The sequence below is a fragment of the Cnephaeus nilssonii genome (genome assembly GCF_951640355.1).
Source record: "Cnephaeus nilssonii genome assembly, chromosome: 6".
Classification (NCBI taxonomy): Eukaryota; Metazoa; Chordata; class Mammalia; order Chiroptera; family Vespertilionidae; genus Cnephaeus; species Cnephaeus nilssonii.
In genome coordinates, this window is record NC_137077.1 from 37,535,618 (window position 1) to 37,543,929 (window position 8,312).

At 46.3% G+C, this 8,312-nt stretch overlaps 1 pseudogene across 1 annotated transcript; it reads right to left on the reverse strand.

The window, feature by feature from the left end:
• Positions 1 to 3,284: 3,284 nt before the first annotated feature.
• On the reverse strand, positions 3,285 to 4,066 carry LOC307102383 (DNA-directed RNA polymerase II subunit RPB3-like; annotated as a pseudogene). Its single transcript has one exon. The product of its transcript is annotated as a DNA-directed RNA polymerase II subunit RPB3-like (transcript).
• Positions 4,067 to 8,312: the final 4,246 nt, after the last annotated feature.

Here is an 8,312-nt window from a genome sequence, read left to right on the forward strand (position 1 = left end):
TCAGCATCACTAATCATCAGGGAAAAGCAAACCCAAACCTCAGTGAGCTATCACCTCACACTGGTTAAGATGTCAATCATCAAGAAGACAAGAGGTAAGTGCTGGCGAGGCTGTGGAGACAAGAGAAACCTGTGCACTGTTGATAGGAATGTCTATTGGTATAGCCACCAGGGAAAACAGAAATAGAGGCTCCTCAAGAAATTACAAATGAAACCATGACTTAATCCAGCAATCCCACTTCGTGGTATTTGTCTAAAGAAAACAAAAATACTAACTAGAAAAGATATCTTCACCCCATTTTCATAGCATTTTCATTGCTATTCACAATAGCCAAAATATGGAAACAACCTGTGTCCATCGACAGGTGAATGTGTTAGGGGCAGAAATAGAATAATGGGGACTAGCTATAATTATAAGAAATACTCATCATGCTCTGTTAACCATGATTGTTCTGATTAGAAAAGGCACATTTTACTCTGGCTGAGAGCTGTACTCTCCGGGGCATAGGAGTTACCCTGGGAATGCAGTCAGTCCATTCTCCTTTTTCGAGAATGGCCCATCGTCACGGAAAGATTAACAACCTTGTTGCTGAAAGAATCTGGTACCAGAGGCACTCCATCGTTGCGACCCCCTGGCCCACATTGCCTGTAACCTGTAACCATTATACCTTGCCTACTTTCCCATGCAATCTTTGTCCTGTGCACTATAAGCAGCTGGCTTATGGGGCGGGGTAGAACAGATCTTTGCGAATGCCCTGCTGCTCTCCCATACTGCCGGCAGTATTGGAACAAACATTCACAGATGATTCAACCCTGTCTCTGCTTAATTGGCTCAAGTAGTTGACAGGCAACCTGGACCCATTGGTTGTCTGGTTTCAAATGGATGAAAGAAGATGTAGTATATACATACAATGGAATATTATTCAGCCATAGAGAGAAGGAATTCCTATCATTTACAACAACATGAATGAAACGTAAGGGCATTTTGCTAAGTGAAATAAACCAGACAGAGAAAGACAAATACTGTGCGGTCTTACTTACATGTGAAATCTTTAAAAAAGAGCTTAAAAAGTCAAACTCATAGAAATAGAACAGAAAAGTGGTTGCCAGGGAATGTGGAGTGGGGAAAATAGAGGTTACTAAAAGGGTACAAACTTTCAGCTACAAGATTAATAAGGTCTGAGGATGTAAAGTAAAACGTGGTGACTATAGTTGATAAATATGTATTTTATAAATGAAATTTGCTAAGAGAGTGGAACTTAAATGTTCTCACCATAAAAAAGATAGAACCTTTTCCCAACTTCCACTAGGCCTTTCACCTTATAGAATTTTGTCTTGGAATTCAGGACAAGAAAATATCTCCTCCTTCTCTATCTCTTATTCTTCCTTCTCCTTCTTCTATTTCAGCCTTATTGAGGTATAATTGATAGAAAATTCATAAGTTTCAACCACTTTTTAAAACTATGGGTATTTTAATAAACTGCAGATACACTCTCCATCAGGTGCTGCAGACATGGAAACACACTGCCCAGAACACCCCTGGGAGTCACCATCTTACAGCCCCACGGAGGCAGCTGCTGTATGATTACTGATGTCAAATTGGACTCAGCCTCTTTCTTCAAAATGCTTTGACTCCAAGTAAATTGAGAAAGAACAAAGACACAGGCCAGCTGCACGCACTGTCTGTCTGCTGTGTTCCAGACAATCCAGGGTGCAGAGTAAAATTTGATGAAAACATATTCACACCTCAGCACTATCCACACACCTCTCTATCAGGGGACCTAGAGATACCAGGAAGAACCCTTGTCTGAAAATATGAAGACTTAAGTTTCTTGCTTTGAATCTATCACTAAATTGCTGTGTGAGCTCAAGTAAACCACTTGAGCAATAACTTTTTAAAAAATGTTTTATTGATTTTTACAGAGAGGAAAGGAGAGGGATAGAGAGAAACATCGATCAGCCGCCTCCTGCACACCCCCTACTGGGGATTTTCCCACAACCAAGGTACATGCCCTTGACCAGAATCGAACCTGGGACCCTTCAGTCCGCAGGCCGATGCTCTATCCACTGAGCCAAACCAGTTAGGGCTTGAGCAATAACTTTTTCTCAGTTATAAAGAGGGTAGAGCTTGGGTTAAGATGTTCTCTAATTCCCTGAGATTATTATTCCTTCTCTTGTCCCTTGAGATTATTTTTATTTGTCCATATCTATCCATTTACAGAAACAAGAGTGATGTGATTTTTGTTTTTACCTGTTCACTTTATTCTATACAGGCTGACCAGAAGTGAGTGAAAGAGGCTGCTTGCCAGGAGGTGAATGAGAATGGTAATGAAATGAGTCTGGGTTTCAAATGCCAAAAGGGCAGCCAAAAACTCCTGGATTGATTTGGAATACCAGTTATATCGATTGGTAGGTTAATTGAGGGGGTGGGACTAGATCTCAAAACCTGGCCTATTGTTATGTAAAACAGAAGGGATTAACTGACTCAGAAACCCTTCTCTTCAAGTAACTATTGTGGATTTCCTAGAACAGTTCTCAAGGGAATACACCTTCTATTATGACCTGAGACAAATACATACATACATACATACATACCTGACTCAATACTTACCCTTACAACATTATGTTCTTTTCTATTCTATTATGTTTTGGTTTCTTTGTTGTTGGTGGTTTGTTTGTTTGTTTGTTTTAGAATGAAATACAGGATTTATTTGGGGGGGGGGGTGGAGTGGGGTGGGGAAGGAGGCAGCTGGGGTCTAAAGACACTTGGGATTTGAGCGAAGCATAGGCTGACCGTGGGCGGGGGTGGGTTTGTAGGCGGCCTGAATTAGACTTCTAACACTCAATCCTAACAGCAGGAACCTAAAGGTACAACTGTGAAAAGGCTAACTTTCACACAGAAAGTAAGTCAAGAGCTAGACCAAAAGAGGGGGGTCTAGCTGAGTGGTTTTCAACAGAGGAGCAGTATGACCTCCACAAGCAGATCAGGGGGGAAGAAAGGTCTGGGTTCTGGGGAGACGTGGCCAGCAGCAGGCAGGGCCAGGGATGCCGCATGCTCAGTAAAGGACTGTCCTGCCTCAAATACCAGGGGCACCCCCGTAATCTACCTGGGACCAAGCAAGGCTGGGAGGGGCACCCTTCCCCTCTGCTACCTCTCTAGTTGGTGCTGATGGCTTGCCAAGAAGTGAAGTAAGGCTGTCGGGACTTTAGGAACTAGGAGCCTCTCGGGGGACCTGCACACAGCTGCTGCTCGGATCGTTTTCCGCTCAGGCGGGTGGGCTGCGGCTAATTTATGCTGAGGACGTCCCTCTGGATCTCGTGGCTTACCTGGGTCTGTAAATCACTCAGCTTCTTCTTCAACCCAGAGAGGGCTGAGAGGACGCTGGTGTCAGGGCGCAGAGAGCCACAGGACTCCACGTGGTAGTAGAACCTCTCCGGCTGGCCGTTGCGGTCGTCCGGAGCCTGGGACTCCTCTTCATCCAGCTCTGAGTACTCGCTCTTTGGCCACTCCCCTGGCTTGGGGTACACTGTGTGCCTCAGGGCATGGTCAGGACCATATTCAAAAGCCACCCCTGCAGTCGGGTTCCACTGAACATGTTCCTGGCCAAAGCTCTTTGGGGCATAGGCGCGCAGTCCCCGCTCCGCGCCCTTTCGCAGTTTGACGATGAGGATGTCCGTCCTGGTCCACGTAGTCTTTGGGGGCGTTATCTCGGTTCCGGGATGTCACTGGAATGCCCGGGGGCTACTGGAGATGAGGTCTCGGAGACGTGACGTCGGAAGTCTGTTCTTGGTTGTCCACAGTGAACTCCAGTGAGCTCGGGGGGCAGAACTGACGCGTGCAGTCCCGGAGTGCTGCAGCTTGTCCACAGTGCCATTGCGAGTGAGGGGACTCACCCAGGCCTGTGAGGGCTGAGGAAGTGGCGTCCATCTGAGCCCAGTCAACGGCTGTTATGGGCACCGCGGCGATGAAGACCCTTCGCTAGGTCCGTGTGTTCGATGATGAACTTGACATTCTCGTTGGTGAGCTCCCTGATCCACACGGTGGGCTGGTTGGCATATGCTGGCATCGCGCTCAGCTGCCCGGCCGGCTGCCGGCGTCAGCTGTTTTGGTTTTTTTAATTCTTGGCTTTCATCAGCATGTTTTAAAGCTTTGTCTTGGGGTAGAGGGCGTGTTGGCTAGCAGCTGTCTCCTTCTTAGAGCTGGGTTGCAGATTTGAGAACAGATGTTTGCTATTCGCTCCGTAACAGTCCTAGGCAGGATGCCAATGGGGGTTGTCCTGCTGTGGGTCTTTGAACTGATGGCCCATCTGTCCTGGATCTTGACAGGAGTGGGCGTAGAAGTGGGAGTGCAGAGAGAAAGCTCGTTAAACATGACCTTGCTCTGGGATTCAGAATGTGGCACTGAGTTACCCTGTTGGAGAGGTTATTCTTTTTTTTCTTTTTTTAATATATACACATATATTTAAAAATATTTTTATTGATTTCAGAGAGGAAGGGAGAGGGAGAGAGAGATAGAAACATCAATGACGAGAGAATCCTTGATCAGCTGCCTCCGGCTCACCCCCTACTGGAGATCGAGCCCACAACCCAGGCCACAACCCAGGCATGTGCTCTGATCTGGAACCTTGTGGTTCTTGGGTTGACGCTCAACCGCTGACCCGCCAGGCTGGAGAGTTTATTCTATATATATATATATATATATATATATATATATATATATATATATATATATTTTTTTTTAAATATATTTTATTGATTTTTTACAGAGAGGAAGTGAGAGGGATAGAGAGTCAGAAACATTGATGAGAGAGAAACATCGATCAGCTGCCTCTTGCACACCCCCTACTGGGGATGTGCCCACAACCAAGGTACATGCCCTTGATCAGAATCGAACCTGGGACCCTTGAGTCCGCAGGCCGACGCTCTATCCACTGAGCCAAACCGGTTTCGGCTATATATAATTTTTTTAAATCCAAACTATCTTGTTAGGTGTAAAATGCTTAATAGATCGTTTCTTTATCACAAAATAATTAATAGGGTTAATAAAAACAACAGCTTTTGTGCAGTGGAAGGCCACTGAACAAGATGGCTTTAATGTTCTCAGCTTGGCTAACCGTAGACAGGCTTCTCTCTGACTTTAGACCCCTGAGCGCCCTTCTTTTAGAGTATTAGCTTTAGGAAAGATAACTATACATTCTTTCTCTGTCCCTTTGAGATGTAAATATTTTTAAATGCCTCTTGTGAGTTTTACAACCCAGGAAGGTCTTTCTCAAGAACCTGGGAATCATCTCTCTGACATGTGTCTGAGCAAGGGAGCACCCTCAAAAGGAGTCACTCGCACACGTGAGAGTCTTTCCACAATGCCAGGTGTATTAGGGGAGACCTCCCCAATAAACCAGTAGAGTCACATGCACATTACATACAGAGAGGGGGCGTTTACATGATGGAAGTGAGCAGGGCAAATGTTCAGTGCAATGCCCTGGTCGCTGGCAGTGGCCTCAGGTCTCTGGAGAGGCAGGCATCCATTTGAAGCCAGGCGGCTGCGGTGGCAGCACGTGTCTGCTGGAGGGGAAGTCCAGCAGGGTTCCGGATGTGACCTGTGGTACAGCAAGCACCAGCATTGGGTGGTCAGAGCTCTCAGTTATCATTGCCCACTGAGGGTGGAGGTCGCATTCATATTGGTGTCCAGGTGAAGTCCTTACCCGAGGGTCCACATTTGTGGTTTTGGGCATTCTGGCCCCCTTCCTAGGGCATTCCTGTGACACCCAGACTTTAAAAAAATATATATTGTTTATTGATTTCAGAGAGGAAAGGAGAGGGAGAGAGAGATAGAAACATCAACGATAAAAAGAGAATCATTGCCGAAACCGGTTTGGCTCAGTGGATAGAGCGTCGGCCTGCGGACTCAAGGGTCCCAGGTTCGATTCCAGTCAAGGGCATGTACCTTGGTTGTGGGCACATCCCCAGTGAGGAGTGTGCAAGAGGCAGCTGATCGATGTTTCTCTCTCATCGATGTTTCTAACTCTCTATCCCTCTCTCTTCCTCTCTGTAAAAAATCAATAAAATATATTGGGAAAAAAAAAAAAAAAGAGAATCATTGATTAGCTGTCTCCTACACGCCCCACATTGGGGAGTACAACCTGGGCATGTGCCCTGACTGGGAATCACACCATGACCTCCTGGTTCATAGAACCTCGACATTCAACCACTGAGCCATGCCGGCTGTGCTCTTCTTTTCTTCTTATAAGGATACCAGTCATATTGGAACAAGGGACCACATTACTTGAGTATGACCTTGAAACAGGAATTTTAGGGGTAAATAGGACAGGTTTAGGAAATTTTAGAAATTAAGGGGACTGTGGAAGAAGCACAGGGCTGCAGAGCAACAAAAGGAATAATATGTCTCCATAGAATGAGGGAGCTGGAAACAGCAAAAGGTTTATATTTACAAAATAAAGGGAAGGAAGCCCTTCATCCAGAAGGAGAAGAAGAAACCCCAAAGGGAATAGGAAAACAATAAGGAAGGGGGATGGGGGAGAGAGAACCTCACATTCCCATGTGAGATTTGACTTTTGAGCTCAGAAGTTACTATAGTAACCAGTCTAAGGGAATAGTGACCAATCAGAGGGGATATCAAGGCACCAAGATCTACAGTCTTTACTAGTATAAACCATGGAAACAGGGACTCAATGGGACTCTTCCCCCTCCCCACGTGGGAGTCTGTACTTGTTCTTCAGTAAATTTCCACCTTTACTATACCACCTTCCATCCGTGGATTCATTCTTCGATTCCCACGGACAAAGAACCCGGGAACTAGTCTGCCCAGGGGAACACCACGTGTTCCAGTCCAAGAAATTTCGCTTCAACCACATCTTAACTTACATAATGTCTCTTTTTTGGTGGCGGGGTGAGTGGGGTGGAGCACAGTGCAACCCACAACTGACTCTGAAGAAATATCTATAGCATTTGAAATGAAAGACTTTTCGTGCATATCCTTTTGTTAAAAATATTGTATTATGTTGAAGATGTAAATAGAAGATTTTATATAATGTAAATGGTGGTTGCAAATATTATATTGAGAAGGACATGTTTTATGAAGTTTGGCTATTGAACATGAAATGTTATTTCTTTCTGGACAAGGTTTTCCTGGGAGATAATTGTGCAAGGTATGTAGTAATCTGTCTGTTTGGATGGTATGCTGAGGTTTGCTGAAGCTTCTTTGAGGGGTAATCAATACATGTATCAAAGACAAAACTAGACAAGTAAAGCAATTAACTATATTGAGGCTATTGCGATAAGGAGGGCATCCAGAGTGCCTCAAAAGGTTAGTTTTGTCTTAGACTTACAGAGACAAGGCTATATAGGCTATTGGTGGGGTGATTTATAGTTGCTTTCTTCTGTCATCAGAAGTCTCAGTCAGGTAGCTGAACAGGAAGTGTTTTTCTCTGTTAGTGAGTTCAGGGGAACAAATTGGTCTAACTTTCGATAATCCTATCTAATAAAAGAGTAATATGCAAGTTGACCATCACTCCAACACACAAGATGGCCGCCCCCATGTGGTCAAAGATGGCCGCCCCTATGTGGATACAAGATGGCCCCCGCAAGATGGCCGGCAGGGGAGGGCAGTTATGGATGATCAGGCAAGCAGGGGAGGGCAGTTGGGAGGGACCAGGCCTGCAAGGGAGGGCAGTTGGGGGTGACAAGGCCTGCAGGGGAGGGCAGTTGGGGGTGACAAGGCCTGCAGGGGAGGGCAATTGGGGGCGACCAGGCCTGCAGGGGAGCACAGTTAGGGGCGACCAGTCTGGTAGGGGAGGGCAGTTGGGGGCGACCAGGCTGGCAAGGGAGGGCAGTTAGGGGTTACTGGGCCATCAGGGGAGGGCAGTTGGGGGCAACCAGGCCTGCAGGGGAGGACAGTTAGGGGTGACCAGGGGAGCAGTTAGGCGTCGATCAGGCTGGCAGGGGATTGATTAGGCGGTGATCAGGCTGGCAGGCAGAAGTGGTTAGGGGCAACCAGGCAGGCAGGCAGGCAAGCGGTTAGGAGCCAGAAGTCCTGGATTGTGAGAGGGATGTCTGACTGCCCATTTAGACCTGATCCCACCGGGGTCTCAGATTGGAGAGGGTGCAGGCTGGGCTGAGGGACACCCCTCCATGCACGAATTTTATGCACCAGGCCTCTAGTCAATTATAACAAAAAATGGGAAGGTGGAGGATCTGTGATCTTATCAGCAGATTTGTCACAAGTAAAAAGAGATGTCAACCCTGAGAATTATGGGTGTCATGAGAGGGTGGACAGTGAGTTCTAAGTCTTATAGG